The sequence below is a fragment of the Homarus americanus genome, unplaced genomic scaffold, assembly GCF_018991925.1.
Source record: "Homarus americanus isolate GMGI-L3 unplaced genomic scaffold, GMGI_Hamer_2.0 scaffold23578, whole genome shotgun sequence".
Taxonomy (NCBI): domain Eukaryota; kingdom Metazoa; phylum Arthropoda; class Malacostraca; order Decapoda; family Nephropidae; genus Homarus; species Homarus americanus.
In genome coordinates, this window is record NW_024733231.1 from 9,569,785 (window position 1) to 9,589,387 (window position 19,603).

Here is a 19,603-nt window from a genome sequence, read left to right on the forward strand (position 1 = left end):
TCATCATGTCATCATCCTCGCCTGTCATCCGCCGTCATCCTCCGCCGCCAGTCATCATAATCATCCTCCTCGCTGTCATCGCCAGTTTCATCTGCGCGGTCATCATAATCATCACCGCGCCGTCATCATAGCCATATCCTGCGCTGTCATCATGTCATCATCGCCGCATGGTCATCATATCATCTGCGCGGTCATCATAATGCATCATCCTGCGATCATCATAATATCATCACCGTATCATCATGCATCATCGCATGATCATCATAGCCATCATCTCGCGCGATCATCATAGCATCATCACCGCATGATCATCATATCATCCTGCCTTGATCATCATAATGCATCTGCGCGGTCATCATAATATCATCCTGCGCGATCATCATGTCATCATCTGCCGCGGTCATCATGTCATCATCGCCGCGCAGTCATCACCAATGCATCATCGCGGTCATGCTGTCATCATCGCCTTGATCATCATAATGCATCATCCTGCCTGTCATCGCCCTGCGCGGTCATCATAATGCATCATCTGCCGCGATCATCATAATGCATCATCATAACGCGGTCATCATAATATCATCGCCGCAGTCATCATAATATCCTGCTGATCATCATAATGCATCATCGCCAGTCATCATCATCACCATGATGTCATGTCATCATCGCCGCGCAGTCATCATAATATCCTGCCTGTCCTGCCAGTCGCTAACGCTCATCACCCATAGTCATCATAATATCATCTGCGCGGTCATCATAAATATCATCCTGCCTTGTCATCATCCTGCGCGGTATCGCGTTTCATCATCTGCGCATCATGTCATCCTGCGCGGTCATCATGTCATCATCACGCGATCATCATAATCATCCTGGCGCCTGTCATCATCTGCGCGGTCATCATATGCTCATCCTGCGCGGTCATCATATCATCATCCTGCCCGGTCATCATAATCGCCTCGCTAGTCATCATGTCATCATCCTGCACGTGATCATCATGTCATCATCTGCCTGTCATCGCGGTTCCATCACTCTGCCGTCATCATGTCATCGCCTGCGCAGTCATCCAGTTCATCATCACCGCCGGTCATATAATATCCTCCTGCGCGATCATCATAGCCATCATCACCGCGCAGTCATCATGTCATCATCAGCCGCCGTCATCGCAGTTCATCGCCTGTCATCATATATCATCTGCCCGATCATCATGTCATCATCTGCCTGCTGATCATCATAATATCATCATGCCGTCATCATAATGCATCTCCTGCGCATGATCATCATAATGCATCATCACTGCGGTCATCATGTCATCATCGCCGGTCATCATATGCATCATCCTGCGCGGTCATCATAATGCATCATACCCGCTGTCGCCATAATATCATCCTGCCAACATCATCGCCTGCAATCATCCCCTGCCTGCATCCGTTTCCATCACCTGTCATCATATCCCCTGCCGCAATCCTGTTCCTCCTCCTACCTGTCCTCCTGCTCCTCCTCCTACCTGTCCTCCTGCTCCTCCTCCTACCTGTCTCCTGTTCCTCCTACCTGTCCTCCTGCTCCTCCTACCTGTCCTCCTGTTCCTCCTCCTACCTGTCCTCCTGCTCCTCTACCTGTCCTCCTGTTCCTCCTCCTACCTGTCCTCCTGCTCCTCCTCCTACCTGTCCTCCTGCTCTCCTCCTACCTGTCCTGTTTCCTCCTACCTGTCCTCCTGCTCCTCCTACCTGTCCTCCTGTTCCCTCCTCCTACCTGTCCTCCTGCCTCCTCCTACCTGTCCTCCCTTCTCCTACCCTCTGTTTCATCCTGCCTGTCATCCTGTCCTCCTGCTGTCCTCCTGATTTCATCTGCCTGTCCATCTGCTCATCCTGCCTGTCTCCTGTCATCCTCCATGCCTTGTCCTCCTGATCCATCTCACCTGTCATCATAGCTATCATCCTGCCTGTCATCACTTAGCCGCTCCTCCTGCAGTCATCGTCCTACTCCTGCATATCACCAGTTCTCCTCCTGCCTCAGTCATCATCTCATCGCCCTGCCAGTCATCACTGTCATCTCCTGCCTGTCCTCAATCATCATCCTGCCTGTCATCATATCATCACTCCTGCCAATCATCATATCACTCCTCCTGCCGTCATCATATCATCATCTGCCTGTCATCCTTGCTCATCACCTGCTCCGCCTGTCCATCATATCTCCTCCGCTTCATCACGCCCTCATCCTCATAATATATCATCACTCGCCAATCATCATGCCATCATCACCGCGATATCATAATCATCATCCTGCGCGATATCATATCATCATCACCTCATGCATCATAACATCTGCCGATCATCATAATCATCGCCGCGGTCATCGCCAATCCATCATCGCGCGGTCATCATAATATCATCACCGCGATCATCATAATGCATCATCACCCGATCATCATATCATCATCCTGCCGCGGTCATCATAATATCATCCCGCGCGATCATCGCCATCATCATCCTGCTATCGCGCTAATCATCATCCTCTGCGTCATCATATCATCCTGCGCAATCATCATAATTTCCTCCTGCCGCGATATCATATCATCCCTGCGCGTCATCGCGGTTCATCATCCTGCGCAGTCATCATCATCACTCATATCGCCATCATAATAAATATCACGATCATCAAAATCATCTGCCGCAGTCATCATATCATCATCCTGCCGCTCATCCTGGTTTCATCATCCTTCGCGCCGTCATCATAATATCATGCCGCCGTCATCGCAGTATCATCCTGCCGATCATCATAATCTCATCCGCGCGATCATCGCCAGGCATCGCTCCTGCCGCAATCATCTGTCATCATCCTGCGCGATCATCGCCAATGCATCTGCCTATCTCGCGCGTCATCGCCGGTTTCATCCTGCATCGCCGCAGTCATCATAATAAATATCTGCGCGATCATCGCCTTCATCATCGCGCCGATCACCAATCATCATCTGCCGCGGTCCCGCATATCCCCGAGCATAATCATCCTCCTGCGCGATCATCAAGTCATATGATCATCCATGTCATCTGCCTGTCCATCATATCATCCGCCGTCATCATAATCATCATCCTGCTATGACCATCCATATCATCGCCGCGGTCATCATGTCTCCTGCCTATCATACGCGGTCATCATAATATCATCGCCGCGGTCATCATAATAATCATCGCCGCATGATCATCATAATCATCATCACCGCGGTCATCATAATCATCATCCTGCCTGATCATCATGTCATCATCACCGCCAGTCATCCTGTCATCGCCGCGCCTCATCATGTCATCATCTGCGCGATCATCATAATCATCATCCTGCGTCATCATAATCATCATCGCCGCGCGGTCATCATAATCTCATCATCTGCGCAGTCTCATGTCATCATCGCCGCATGATCATCACCAATGCATCATCCTGCACCGGTCATCATGCCATCATCACCCGTCATCATAATCATCATCCTGCCATGATCATCATATCATCCTGCCGGTCATCATATCATCCTGCCTTATCCGCCGTCATCATAATCATCATATATCATCATCATGATCATCATAATGCATCACCCCCCGCAGTCATCGTGTTCCTCTCATACCTGTCATCCATATTTCATCTGCCGCAGTCATCATAATATCCTCCTCGCCGCAGTCATCATTATCATCACCGCGCGGTCATCATAATGCATCCTGCGCGGTCATCATCATCCTGCGCCGGTCATCATAATCATCATCCTCCTGTCATCGCGGTTTCCCCTGCCTTGATGTCCCGTTCATCATCCCCCCTATCATGTCATCATCTGCGCGTCATCATAATGCATCACCAGCGCAGTCATCGCCTACTGCGCGGTCATCATAATCATCCCGCCGAGTCATATCATCATCCTCGCGGTCATCATAATATCATCACCGCATGTCATCATATCATCATCTGCGCGTCATCATAATGCATCATCTGCGCAGTCATCATAATACCCATCTGCCTGTCATCACTGTCATCACTGCATCATCATAATCTCATCTCGCAGTCATCATAATCATCCCGCGCCAGTCATCATAATATCTCTGCCTGTCATCATGTCATCCTGCCATCATCATAATATCCTCCTGCGCATCATCATGTCATCATCCTGCGCGTCATCTGTCATCCTCCTGCCTGTCACTCCTGCTCCACTCCTCCTGTCCTCCTGCTCCTCCTGTCACCTGCTCCTCCTCCTGCCTGTCCTCCTGCTCCTCCTCTGTCCACTCCTGCTCCTCCTCCTACCTGTCCTCCTGCTCCTCCTCCTACCTGTCCTCCTGCTCCTCCTCCTACCTGTCCTCCTGCTCCTCCTACCTGTCCTCCTGTTCCTCCTACCTGCTCCTACCTGTCCTCCTGTTTCCTCCTACCTGTCCGCCTGTTCTCCCTACCTGCTCCTACCTGTCCTCCTGTTCCTCCTACCTGCTCCTACCTGTCCTCCTGTTCTCCTCCCTACCTGTCTCCTGCTCCTCCTCCCTACTGTCCTCCTGTTCCTCTCACTCCTACCTGTCCTCTGCTCCTCCTCCTACCTGTCCTCCTGTCCTCCTACCTGCTCCTACTGCAATCCCTGTTCCTCCTGCTCCTACCGTCCTCCTGCTCCTCCTACCTGTCCTCCTGTACCTGCCCAATCTCCTGCTCCTCCTCCTACCTGTCCTCCTTCCTCCCTGCCTACCTGCCTCCTCACCCGCACCTACCTGTTCCTCCTCCTCCTACCGTCCCTACTGCTCCTCCTGCACCTCATAACATACCTTCCTGCCTTCATCCCCATCCTCCCTCCCTAGCCTCCTCCTGCCCGTCATCCTGCTCATCATACTGTCCTCCTGCTGTCCCACCCTCATCCATCACCACCCTGTCCTCACCGTCACTCCTCCTGTCCTCCTGCCCTCCTCCTGCCTGTCCTCCACTGCTCACTCCTCCGCACCCTCGTTTCACCTCCTCCATCCGCTCAGTCACCCTCCGCCCCACGTGGTCCCACCTCCCACCCACCTGGTCCCACCCCTCCCGCCCCCACCTGGTCACCCTCCCGCCCACCTGGTCGCTCCCGCCCCCCCCTGGTCCTCCCCCCTGGTCCACGCTGCCCCCTGGTCACCCTCCCGCCCCCCCTGGTCCACCCTCCCGCCCGGGCCACCTCCCGCCCCCCTGGTCCCGCTCCCCCCTGGTCCACGCTCCACCCCTGGTCCACCCAGGCCACCTCCCGCCCCCCAGGCCACCTCCCACCCCCGGGCCACCCTCCCACCCCCCGGCCCCACCCTCCCGCCCCCCTAGACCACCCTCCCACCCCGGGCCACCCTCCCACCCCCTAATCCACCCTCCCGCCCCCCGGGCACCTCCCACCCCCCCTCCCACCCCGGGCCACCCTCCCGCCCCACCTGGTCCATCCTCCCGCCCCCCTAGTCCCACCCTCCCGCCCCAGGCCACCTCCCACCCCGGGCCCCCTCCCACCCCAGGCCACCCTCACCCCCGGGCCACCCTCCCGCCCCACCTGGTCCATCTCCCGCCCCCCTGAGCCCACCCCTCCCGTCCTCTGGGCCACCCTCCCCCACCTGGTCCACCCTACCGCCCCCCCTGGTCACCCTCCCCCCTGAGCCCCACCCTCCCCCCCCACCTGGTCCACCCTACCGCCCCCCCTGGTCGCTCGCCCCCTGGTCCACGCTCGCCCCCCTGGTCCCGCTCCCGCCCCCCTGGTCACGCTCCCCCCCCTGGTCCACGCTCCCCCTGGTCACTCCCGCCCCCCTGGTCACGCTCCCCCCCCTGGTCCACGCTCCCGCCCCCTGGTCACGCTCCCGCCCCCCTGGTCCACGCTCGCCCCACGGTCGCTCCCGCCCCCTGGTCCACGCTCCCGCCCCCCTGGTCCACCCTCCCGCCCCCCCCTGGTCACTCCCACCCCCCCCTGGTCCCACGCTCACCCCCACCCTGGTCCACGCTCCGCCCCCCTGGTCCACGCTCCCGCCCCCCTGGTCCACGCTCCCGCCCCCTGGTCCACTCACCCCCTGGTCCCACGCTCCCCCTAGTCACCCCTCCTGCCACCAGGCCACCCTCCCACCCCCAGGCCACCCCCGCCTGGTCACCCTCCCCACACCCCTGGTCACCCTCCCGCCCCTGGGCCACCCTCCCCCGGCCCCCTGGGCCACCCTCCCCACCCCCCAGACACCTCCGCCCCCATCTGGGCACCCTCCCCACCCCTGGGCCACCCTCCCCCCCTCCTGGGCCACCCTCTCCCTCTCCTGGGCCACCCCTCCCCCCCCTGGGCCACCCTCCCGCCCCACCCTGAGCCACCCCCAGACACCCGCCGCCCTCTGAAAGGCTTGAACACCCATTTCTTGACCTAAAAGCTGCATTTGATATTGCCAATAGGCAATTGATATTGATATGAACTAGCCAAAATGGATATAGGAGGTAGGCTGTTACACTGGATAAGTGGTTACCTAACCAACAGAAGGGCTGCTGCACTGTTTCAGGGTTACAAAAGTGAAGTTAAAGATATGCAACTTGGTACCCTCAAGGTGGAGTACTTAGCCCCACTTTGTTCAATGTTCTTATAAATGCATTATTAAATTTAATACCAAGCAACCCCAGCAATATCTCAATCAGCTATGCTGATGATATTCTTATACATACTAAAACTCATCGTGAAATGCAAACCACCCTGAACCATGTATACGCAGCCTGTGAACACCCTCGGTCTTATTATCTCCACTGAAACTAAGGTGTTCAACAAACAATCTGGTAACCGCAAACGCGCCCCGCCAAGTTCAAGATAGGTAACAACACTATTGACTATGTTTCTTCTTTTAAATATCTTGGTGTTTCCGTCCCTGTATCCTACCTGCCATACAACAGCTAACCCGCCAATGTACTGACAGACTGAGACCTCTTAGAAGTGTAGCGGGGTACAGCCTGCACTATAGTGCTAATATTAGAATTGTTAAAACAATGTACCAAGGCTATATAAGATCTCTGATAGATTACCACGCACCAGCCCTGGTCATTCGTGACGGGAAAGGCTGACAAGCTCGAAAATGCAAAATATAGCCCTCAGAATCATCATGTCCCATGAGCACTAAGTACTTAATATGAGGAAAGAACTAGGTATACCCAGTGTTAAAGATAGAATAATTGAAGTCAACCTCATGATAGCCCTGAGGCTTCTGCGTGGTGATCCTGATAACATTGTTTCCTTAAAATTGCTGGAATGTATGAACCATGGGACTACTGAGTTCAAATGGATCCAAACTACAGCTACACATATGAAGATGTTTGGACTAGACCACCTGTACAAAGTTGAGACACAACAGCGCTTCCTGCCACCCTGGCGGACAGTTCCCTTCGATATCACAATACCGACGTATCCGCCTAAAAATTAATTATCAAAGCATTTATCTCCAACACACTGCCAAATTGAGAGCTCTTGAACACATACACACTCTACAGACTGATGATAATATCACACAGACCATCTACACTGATGGATCTCAAACACCGCCTGTGGGAGGGCTGGAAGTGCTATTGTTGTGACTCAACCTGACGGTAATATAATTGAGAAAGGAGTTAGAATTAACACTGGGCATCCACTCTACAAACTGAATTAGTTGCCATTCACAGCTATTAAATTCATTGAAACCACTGTTACTGACAGTCTCATCATCACTGACTCTCTATCCTCACTACTTGCCCCTTGGCACCCTCGACTCAGGTTGTCACGCTCTTGTCTCTGAAGCCAAACACAAATATGCGTGCCTTGAGATGTATCAAGTGAAACATGTATATGGAGCAAGTAACAAGATCACTAGATTACAAGATGTTGTAACCGCAGATTAAGGTTAGGATATAAGTACCTTTGGCAGTATGTTCTCAAGCAGATATAAACAAAACTCAATAAAGTGTGTGGCCATACATATGGCCACACACTTGAACACTACGTCCTCGACTGTGTGAAGATAGAACCTTTAGAGACAGGTCCAAGCACAATGTGTGAAATGGCACAACACTTCATCTCTAATGGCAAGATAGCCGACATATTAAGATTGTATCCACTTTTGCACTCAGTAACTATATCAATTCTCATGTACAGAACCAAATACGAATTGTGCTTGAATACCTCTCACGAAATGTGATAACAAAGTGTGAGGCCAGACATACTGCCTCACACGCCTGTTCTCACGCATTTGTGAATAAGTTACCCCTTTATGTATAGAACTAAACAAATAATGTAAATGAAATACTGTGTAACATTCAGTGCCATAATATCCTGACAACGGGGGTTAATTATTATGACCCTTTGTAAACCCTACTCTGTAATCCTTTGCGCTACCGCTCACAGGATGAGTGTGGGGTGCACACATAAAGTAGCGCTGTAGCGGCAAATAAAAATCCTCCTGCCCCCTGGGCCACCCTCCCCCACCTGGGCCACCCTGCCGGCCCCCTGGGCCACTCCCCCTCCCCCCTGGCCACCCTCCCCGCACCCCTCCCCCTGGGCCACCTCCGCACCCCCTCCCCCTGGGCCACCCTCCCCCACCCTCCCCTGGGCCACCCTCCCCACCCCTGGGTCACCCTCCATCATGCTCCTCTGGTGAGTCACCAAAGATACTTTATTTGCCAGCAGGTCAATGTGATCTCTAAAACCAACCACCTGTGTCACACAGGGTCACACACTGTCATATTGTGTCACACTGGGTTACATATGGTACACAGGGTTACACTAGGTCACATTGTGTCACACTGCATCTCACTGCACCACACTGTGTTCAGATGTGCCATACAGGTCACACTGTTACACTACATCTCACTGCCTATCACTGGGTCACACTGCATCTCATTGCATCACACTGTGTCACACTGACATACTACTGTCCGCAGTGTTACACTGTCACCTCACATTGCGTCACACTTTTCACTGCATCACAATGCATCACACCGCGACAAACGCACATTGGGTCACCTGCTAACACCTGGTAAATAGCCCTTTAAACTAACTTTAAATGGCGTCAAACTAACTTTAAATGGCGTTAAACTGACTTCAAATGGCGTTAAACTTACTTTTAAATGGCGTTAAACTAACTTTAAATGGCATTAAACTAACTTCAAATGGCGTTAAACTAACTTTAGCAGCGTTAAGCTAACTTCAAATAGCGTTAAACTGACTTTAAATGGCATTAAACTAACTTTAAATGGTGTGAAACTAACTTTAAATGGCATCAAACTAACTTTAAGTGGCATTAAACTAACTTTAAATGGCGTGAGACAAACTTTAACTGGCGTTAAACTAACTGTAAGTGGCATTAAACTCATTTAAAATGAAGTTAAACTAACTTTAAATGGTGTTAAACGCGCTTCATATGGCGTTCAACTAACTTTTAAGTGGCGTTCAACTAACTTTAAGTGGCGTTCAACTAACTTTAAATGACGTTCAACTAACTTTAAAGGGCGTTCAACTAACTAACTTCAAATGGCGTTAAACTAACTTCAAATGGCGTTAAACTAACTTTAAATGTCGTTAAGCAAACTTTATGTGGCATTAATCTAACTTCAAATAGCGTTAAACTAACCTAACTTAACCTAACCTAACCTAGAAGATGGAAGGAATCCGCCCCAGAAGACGGTAGGATTCTGCCCCAGAATACGGTGAGATCCCGCCCCCAGAAGATGGTAGGGTTCTGCCCCAGAATAGATAGGATTCCCCAAAATACGATTTTGCCCAGGAGACAGTAGGATTCCGCCCCAGAATAGGGTAGGTTTCCGCTCCAGAATACGTTAGGATTCTGCCCAAGGAGCATGTAGGATTCTGTCCCTGACAATGGTCGGATTTCGCCCACAATACAGTAGGATTCCACTACAGAATACTGTAGAATTCTGTCCCAGAATACGGTAGGATTCTGCAACAGAATACAGTAGGATCCCGCCCCAGAAAATGGTAGGATTCTGCTCTAGAATAGGATAAGATTCCGCCCGAAAATAGGGTAGGATTCCACCTCAGAATAGGTAGGATTCCGCCCCAAATATGGTAGAATTCTGCCCCAGGAGACGGTAGTATGAGGGCCTGAGCTGCCACCATTTTATAAGGGCCTGTGTGCCAGTAACAATTCCTTTACTCTCATACTTATTACCATTGGTAGCGTGACGAGAGGAGGCTCGTGGGTAAGTGTAATGATAGTATCAAGTAATAGGGAAGAAATAACGGTCGATACTGTAGGCAAATAATAGACACAATATACAAATACAAAATTTATTTAAACATTAATATGGAAGTAGGAGAAAGAATTTATATGTACCAACAGACGAAATCTAGTACTAGGCCCTCAGGCTCAACATACCCACACCACTACTGGGTGGACATACTAATAACACCCCAACCCTACTGTGGACATACTCAATAACACATAACTCTTATAGTCACTTAGCACCATAAAGACCAGGGGCAACTGCCACTACAACACTCAGTCGTCAGGAGTGATACTCAAGCAACAGCCGTGGGGTCCAGCCACCATGGGTACTTTCCGACGAACTCTGAAGATCCCAGTGATTAATCCCACCACACAAATAGCCCTACTGGTTAGACACTCATCCACCAATGATGGGGCTGGTAGTGGTGTGTGGCTTGGTGATCCGGGGTCACTCCCAGGCCGAGCGTTAGGCCAGACGAGCCAGCTATGGGGCCATAGGTAGTCTGAAGTGTCTGACGGCCGGGTCTCACGAAGGTACTGATCCTACTGGACCTTGACATCTCCCCAGACATAGTGGATACAACATCCACCCTACAGACACGGCCTAGGCTGCGTTAGGGACCTGTATGGGTGAAGGACGGGCACTCACTAACGGTGACAACGACATCACATTTCAGGGACGTTAAAGACGTAAATATGACTTCACTTAGAGCATATCAACTACGTTACTGTAACAATCAACTAATTGGGTCAAATCACTTAAAGATGGGCGAATTACAACACAGAGTGGAATGGCCTACCTGTATGGGTGAAGGACGGTCACTTACTAACGGCAGAAATGCCCGCGGCGCCCCCACTCAAAATAGGCCAGGAGTCCACCTACTTCTATTTCGATGAATTAATTTACTGTACACTCTGACGTTGAAACTGAGACTATGAACTCAGTTTCTTCCCTACTATTATCCTCACTAACAATGCTCTGACTCAGCTATCAAAAGCAAAATTAAATTGATTACAAAGGGTTGGATGGCAACAGGTCCCAACATACAGCGTCTGCTACGAAATCCGCGGATTATATTCAAAGTTCCCTTTAGACAAAGACGGCCTATCGATGACGTCACCCAGGAACAGAGAAAACGGGGACATTTCCACTGGGGACTCTGGAAGGTTTTGTGGACGTTTGTAATATGAATCCTTAAGGTTTTCAGGTTAGCCATTATCACGATCATGACAGTAGGATATCGCTCCAGAAAACGGTCGGATTTTGCACCAGCAGACGGTAAGATTCTGCCCCAGAAAACTGTCGGACTCCGCCCAGAATACGGTAGAATTATGCCCCAGAATAAGGAGTAGGATTCGGCGCCAGAATACGGTAGGCTTCTGCTGGAAGATGGTAGGATCCCTCCCCAGAAAATGGTAGGCTCTGCCCAGAATAGGTAGGTTTCCCTCTCAGAATTGCAGGATTCCGCCCCAGAATAGGGTATGATCCACCCAAAATACGGTAGTATTCTGTCCCAGATTAGGATAGGTTTGCCTCAGAATAGGTAGAATTCCGCCCAAAATGCGGTCAGATTCTGTCCCAGGAGACGGTAGAATTTCGCCTCAGAATATGGTATAATTCCACCCCAGGAGACGGTAGGATTCTGCCCCAGAATATGGTAGGATTCTGTGACAGAAAACGGTAGGATTCTGCGCCAGAATACGGTAGGATTTCGCCCTAGAAGATGTTGTGATTTCGCCCTATACAACGGCAGGATTCCACCTCCTAAAACGGTAGGATATAGCCCCAGAAGACAGTAGCATTTCGCCCAGAAGACGGTAGGATTTCGTCCCCAAAGACGGTAGAATTCTGCCTGAGAAAACGGTAAGAATCCGCCCAAGAAGACAGTAGGATTCCGCCCCCAGAAAACGGTAGGATATAGCCCCAGAAGACAGTAGCATTTCGCCCAGAAGACGGTAGGATTTCGTCCCAAAGACGGTAGAATTTCGCCCAAGAAAAACGGTAAGAATCAGCCCAAGAAGACAGTAGAATCCCGCCCCAGAAAACGGTAGTATTTGCTCCAGAAGACAGTAGGATTATGCCATAAAAGATGAGCAGGATTGTGCCCCAGAATACGGTAGGAATACGCCCCAGAAGATGGTAGGAATCTGTGCCAGAATACGGTAGGATCCCGCCCCAGAAGATGGTAGGGTTCTGTCCTGCACAGGGGTGAGATTCCGCCCAGAATAGGGTAGGATTCCGCCCCAGAATAGGTAGGATTCCGTCCCAGAATAGAGTAGGATTCAGCCTCAGTATACGGGCATGATTCCACCCCAGAAGACGGTAGGATTTTACCCCAGAATATGGTAGAATTCTGCGCCAGAAAAATGGTAGGATTCTGTTCCAGGATACTGTAGGATTTCGCCCTAGAATATGTTATGATTTCTGCCCTAAACAATGGCAGGATTCCACCCCTAAAACGGTAGGATTTAGCCCCAGAAGACAGTAGGATTCCGCCCCAGTAGACGGTAGGATTTAGTCCCCAAAGACGGTAGAATTCTGCCTGAGAAAACCAGAGTCCGCCCAAGAAGACAGTAGGATTCCGCCTCAGAATAAGGTAGGATTCCGCCCCAGAATACGCTAGATTCTGCCCAGGAGACTGGATATCGCTTTAGAAAACTGTAGGTTTCAACGCCAGCAAACGATAGGATTCTGTCCCCAAAGACGGTAAGATTCTGCCCCAGAAAACGGTCGAATTCCGCCCAGAATACGGTAGGATTCCACCCAGAATACGGTAGAATTATGCCACAGAATACGGTGAGATTCCGCTCTAGAAGATGGTAGGATCTCTATGTTTGTCTTTGATACCCCTAAAATGTTCTACACTATGGAGGGTATACTCAAACACTTGTTATCTTGAAAATAGGTTCTTATTCTCGTACGGGAGATAAATACAGAGGAACAAAGAAACTGGCTTGCACGCCATAAGGACTAGCGATCTCAACTCTCAGTCACTCCGCGCTGGCATGTACAGATGCCAGCATTCACAAGCTGAATACATAATATGTAAATATGATAATTCACATACATAACATGGTATAATAAATGGAAATATTACATAGGATTAATACATGTTCTGTAATACTCTTACTATACATAATTAATAGAGTAATATAAGAATACACAGCTTAAGAGTACTACTGTGTCCATATTAAGAAGATTGCAGTGATTCTGCCCCAGGAAACGGTAGGATTCTGCGTCGGATTAAGGTGATTCCGTCCCAGAATAGGTAGGATTCCGCCCCAGAATAGGATATAGGATTCCGACCAAAATACGGTAGGATTCTGCCTCAGAATGAGGTAGGATTCCCGCCCCAGAATACGCTATGATTCTGCCCAAGGAGACGGTAGGATATCGCCCAGAAAACGGTAGGATTCTACGCCAGCAATGGTAGTCTGTCCTCAAAGACGGAATGACTTTTGCCCCAGAAAAACGGTCGGATTCCGCTCTAGAATAGGTATGATTCCGCCCAAAATACGGTAGGATTCTGTGCCAGGAGACGGTAGGATTCCGCCTCAGAATACGGTATGATTCCACTCCAGAAGACGGTAGAATTCTTCCCCAGAATACGGTAGGATTCTCGCCAGAATATGTAGGATTTCGCCCTAGAAGATGTTATGATTTTGCCATAAACACCGGTAGGATTCCACCCCTAAAGGGGGTGTATGTTGACAATGAGTTGAAGTTCTCGGGCCATTGCGAGAAGAAGGTAAATGAGGCAAATAAATTATTGGGTCTTATAAGAAGGTCGTTCAGATATCTAGACGGTCCGTCCCTCGTGACGATCTTCAGGAGTGAAGTGCTTCCCATCTGGAGTACTGTCACCCCGTCTGGTCCTCGAGATATGCAAGGGACTGTCAGTTGAATGAAAATGTCCAAAAGGAGGGCCACCAGACTGGTGCCTGCACTTCGGCACCTCAGCTACCCTGAGAGATTAGAGCGCCTGGAATTATCTATCTATCTATCTATGTATATATCTATCTATCTATCTATGTATCTATCTATAACTAATCAGTGGTAACCTCCCAGTAAGGTACGGTAACTACCATTATTGTAGTCGGGAAGTATTTCGTTTATATTTTTCCACGAAAGGTTTTCTGAGTTAAAGGTTTAGTTAAAGTATTATATTATTATTAGATAATAGTAAAATGTATTAATATTAAAGTATTTTTTATGATATAATTAAGTTAATCAGAAAACTAAATGAATTTCTGTGATCATTAACTCTTAAAACTGCTGGATTGGCTCAATAGATGGCAGGTAGTGAGCACTGTGCGTCGTCTGCTTTGTTTACATATATACTATGGCTTGTTTACATATACTATGCTTTGCTTGCATATACTATATACCTACTTACTTTTATCCTCTTCGCCACTGATCGGCCCGTTAGCCGCTTGGGCGATCGGTCACGTCTCTGTCACGCACTGTTGGCAAATACTGGGCATGCACCGGCTCCTGAATGTACCTGAACCTGCTCCAGTGTTGGAAGTCTTGTCTTGAAAGAGCTCACACTCGGTGCCGTCACAACACTTTCTGGTAGATTGTTCCAAGAGTTTACAACCCTCACTCCGAAAAGTTTGCCCTCACAGTTTTATGGACTTGCGGTTTCTTCCAATCTTGAGCTGTGACCCCTTGTGGGGCGAGCGTCCGCCAGCTCCAAGTAAGGACACTCGACTGAGTAGGCCCCTGAGATGCTTATACACCTCAACTAGGTCCCCCTTGCCCGTCTGTAGTATAAGCTAGCAAGTTCAGGCGCTCCAATCTCTCTCAGGGTAGCTGAGGTGCCGAAGTGCAGGCACCAGTCTGGTGGCCCTCCTTGGAACATTTTTCAACCAACTGACAGTCCCTAGCATATCTCGAGGACCAGACGGGGTGACAGTACTCCAGATGGGAAGCACTTCACTCTTGAAGATCGTTACGAGGACGGACCGTCTAGATATCTGAACGACCTTCTTATAAGACCCAATAATTTATTTGCCTCATTTACCTTCTTCTCGCAATGGCCCGAGAACTTCAGCTCAATGTCAACATACACACCTAGGTCCTTCTCACATTCAGTCCTGTGGAGGGCTGGAAGTGCTATTGTTGTGACTCAACCTGACGGTAATATAATTGAGAAAGGAGTTAGAATTAACAACTGGGCATCCACTCTACAAACTGAATTAGTTGCCATACTCACAGCTATTAAATTCATTGAAACCACTGTTACTGACAGTCTCATCATCACTGACTCTCTATCTCACTACTTGCCCTTGGCACCCTCGACTCAGGTTGTCACGCTCTTGTCTCTGAAGCCAAACACAAATATGCGTGCCTTGTTACCTGGGGTGTCAGGGTCAAACTGTTGTGGATCCCTCATAGGCCTCATAAAACATGACAGAGTTGGTGCCTCGCCAAACTCGCGTCTCAACAAAGACACCGTTGAATACAATTTGGGTCTGTCAAAAAGAACCCTTAAAACTGTAATTAGGAAAGAACTTATTGATGAGTTTGACGCAAGTAGACAAGTGCAAACAGGCACTAGTCGATCCATAGGTTACCATGATGAGATGTATCAAGTGAAACATGTATATGGAGAAAGTAACAAGATCACTAGATTACAAGATGTTGTGACCGCTAGATTAAGGTTAGGATATAAGTACCTTGGCAGTATGTTCTTCAAGCAGATGTAAACAAAACTAAATAAAGTGTGTGTACATAACATATGGCCACACACTCTGAACACTACTACGTCCTCGACTGTGTGAAGATAGAACCTTTAGAGACAGGTCCAAGCACACTGTGTGTGAAATGGCACAACACTTCATCTCTAATGGCAAGATAGCCGACATATTAAGATTGCATCCACTTTTGCACTCAGTAACTATATCAATTCTCATGTACAGAACCAAATACGCAATGTGCTTGAATACCTTCCACGTAAATGTGAATAACAAAGTGTGAGGCCAGACATACTGCTTCACACGCCTGTTCTCACGCATTTGTGAATAAGTTACCCTTTATGTATAGAACTAAACAAATAATGTAAATGAAATACTGTGTAACTTTCAGTGCCATAATATCCTGACAACGGGGGTTAATTATTATGACCCTTTGTAAACCCTACTCTGTAATCCTTTTGCGCTACCGCTCACAGGATGAGTGTGGGGTGCACATAAAGTAGCCGCTGTAAGCGGCAAAATCAAAATAAAAATCAAATCACATTCAGTCTCAACTAGTGCAGTTTCTTCATCCCGTTGGGACATATGATACGCCTACTTACCGTTGGTACGCCCCAGGTGCATCCTCTACACTTCGTGACATTGGATCTCAGCAGCCATTTCTTCGACCATTCCTGGAGCTCACAGAGGTCGTTCTGCAACTCTTCACAGTCCGCTTGTTCTAATTTCCCGAAATAACTTGGCGTCATCGGCAAGCATTTGTATGGAGGAGTGTACAACGTCAGGCATGTCATTGAAACAAACAAACAACAGCGGGCCCAATACACTGCCCTGTGGTACCCCACTTGTGACAGGTACTGATGACGATTTAGTGCCATTAATCATCACACACTGCTTGCGGTCATGTAGAAAGTCTTCTATCCACGCTAGGACATTTCCTCGAATTCTGTACCTTCCAGTTTGATTTTCAGCCTTCCATGGGGTACACTGTCGAAAGCCTTGGCAAAACCCAGGTAAATATTGTCGATATTACCACCCCGTTCCAGAATATAGGTCCAAATATCCAATACCTTGAGCAGTTGTGTTAAGCAGGAGCGCCCCGGCATAAAACCGTTGGCAATCCTTACAAGGTTGTTTCGTATTAGATATTCCATTGCGGCATCTCTGATAACTCTCTGAAGTACTTTACATATTATGCTGGTGAGGCTCACCGGTCTATAGTTGTTCGTGGAGTGACGATCGCCTTTCTTGAAGATAGGACTCACATAAGCCACTTTTCCATTCACTGGGGACCATTTGTTCATCCAGGCATAAACAACAGGATCTTCAGGGGCTCTGCAAGGTCGTTGCTCACTCTCTTAGCACTCTAGGATGTACCATGTCAGGGGCCGGGACTCTATGGACCTTTAGCCTGGACAGTTTATTTCTAATACACTCTTCTGTGAACACAATGAGGGTCAGTGCTGTGTCGAACCGTCTGTCCTCAAACGCAGGAAGGTTAGTTGCATCCTCTCTTGTGAACACCGAGAAAAGAAGCTGTTCAATGCCTCAGCTTTATCCTGGTCAGAATCTGCGTAACTACCATCCAGCAGTCTCAGATCTGATACTCCTACCGCGTTTTCAATTTCGAGTTTGCATAGCGGTAAAACGCCTTTGGTTTGACTTGACCTCGCATGCAACCAGCCTCTGGAACTCCTTTCAGCCCTCCTACACTCTATCTTTGCTTGGTTTCTGGCTCTTGTACATCCTCCTGTCCTGCTCATCGTTTGACCCAACCCACGTCTTGAATTTCTGGGTTTCTTCTTAATTTTGTCGACCGCCGCATGGTTCATGTAGGGGTCCCTCGTATTCCTAAAAGCACTGGGTTTGGTCTTGGGTATATATTTATCGATCAAATGGGTCACTTTACTAGTTATATTCAGCGCAGTGTCTGCTTTCTTGTACTTAAATGAGTCAGGCCAGTTGATACCCTCATCTCTTCCCTCATCCCATTGTAATTTCCCTTGTAATATTTGCACCTTGGCCTGGCCTTATCCTGAACTAGGTAACAGTTAAATCTGAATGACAACACTATATGGTGACTGGTGCCAACTGGGGCAAGGTTCCAGTTTGGCCACCACACCCTCCTCGTTTGTTATGATGAGGTCAAGTGGCGGTGTTTGCCCTCTGTAATGTGTCGGGTCTCTAACATGTTGGAACAGAAAATTATCTCTCAGAGGTTCTATAAAAGAGTAGTGTTATTCAAGTCATTCGGGGTGGACTCGTTTCTCCAGTCGATGTCGCCATAGTTAAAGTCCCCCATGATAAGGAGGTGGCTAGGGTTGAGCATCGCCGCATTGTAAGGTTCTTAAGTCCTTTGATTTAGTGGGTCACAGTTTGGGATCTATAGATACACCCGACGATAAGTAAGTCCCTCTGTTTAATTTAATTTTACACCACTTGGACTCTTCAAAAACATCCTCTCTCCTGTACCCTCGCCTGGCTGGCTCTAAGGTCTTGCCTAGCATAGATAACCACACCCCTCTGCAAGTTTTTGAGAAAGGTTCGTAAACGAGTCATATCCAGCAATACTGAACTCGCAGTCCTCTGGGTCGATTCTCCTGTTCTTGTACAATAGTTCTACAACATCTACAATATCCGGTTGATGAACTCTTAGTAGTGTTTCAAACTCCTCTCTCTTATCAAGGAACGTGTCAGTATTAGTGTACATGACATTCAACCAGAATTTGTTCTCGGTAACGTCTCTGCTCTTAGTAGTAAACTGTAGTGGACGTCTCCCCTACAAACTGCGTAACCTTCCACCACAGCACCTCCACGCATTCCGTGCAATTGCCTAGCAACGAAACTATTCACCGGCGACTTTCTGGGTTTCCCCAACATGACTCATAGCGGCTGCTGCTGGGTATATAAGCTCTGTCTCTCCATTGAGATTCATTCTGACTATTCTTCTTGAACAAGCAACACCTCCTCCTCTGCCACTGCCTGGCGGTCCTCGCTCCCAGCGAGCATGGCGACCACCAGCTGTCCTTCCCTGAGCTTCCTCACCAACCAACTCTCATTCTGGCCCATCTTCCTGAACACGCAACACCTCCTCAGCAAGCTCCTAGCTGTCCAGCATTCATTCAACCAGGAGGCCAGCAACAGGCAACATCTTCTCTAACGGAGCTCCTGCACTTCTACCTCCTTCAACAAGCTACTCACCGAACGTCTACTGAGCAGCCCCTCACCACACGGCATCACCAGCACCAGACTGTCTATCATATAACTTATATATTATACAAAAACACATTAGAGTTTCCTTCCATCCTGAGTGCTAGACAACATTAATATCTCGATACCCCTAAAACCTTCTCCCCCCATTCTCAGAAGCTACATTTGCTAAGTACACTGTATTTTGTAGGCTGTGGTTAGAAATGTCATTGTTTACACGGTGCTCGCCTCCTCCTGTCCGGTATAACCCATACACCCGTCCCCGTCTTCCTTGACTCCTGCAGAGCTTCTTGTGCTGTTCCTCTGCATTACCGTGCGATCTGGGTGAATGAAAACATCGAAATGCCTCGCTCCTTGCTAAGTTTTTGCCTGCTGGAATAACCTGCCATTTCTCCTTCTCACTGACTAGTGTGAATCCTGAGGCAGGCTTACCTACTTTATGGCTTGTTTACAAATCCTATGGTTTGTTTATATCATCTTAGGGGCGAAACTCAAATTCAAGCAAACAT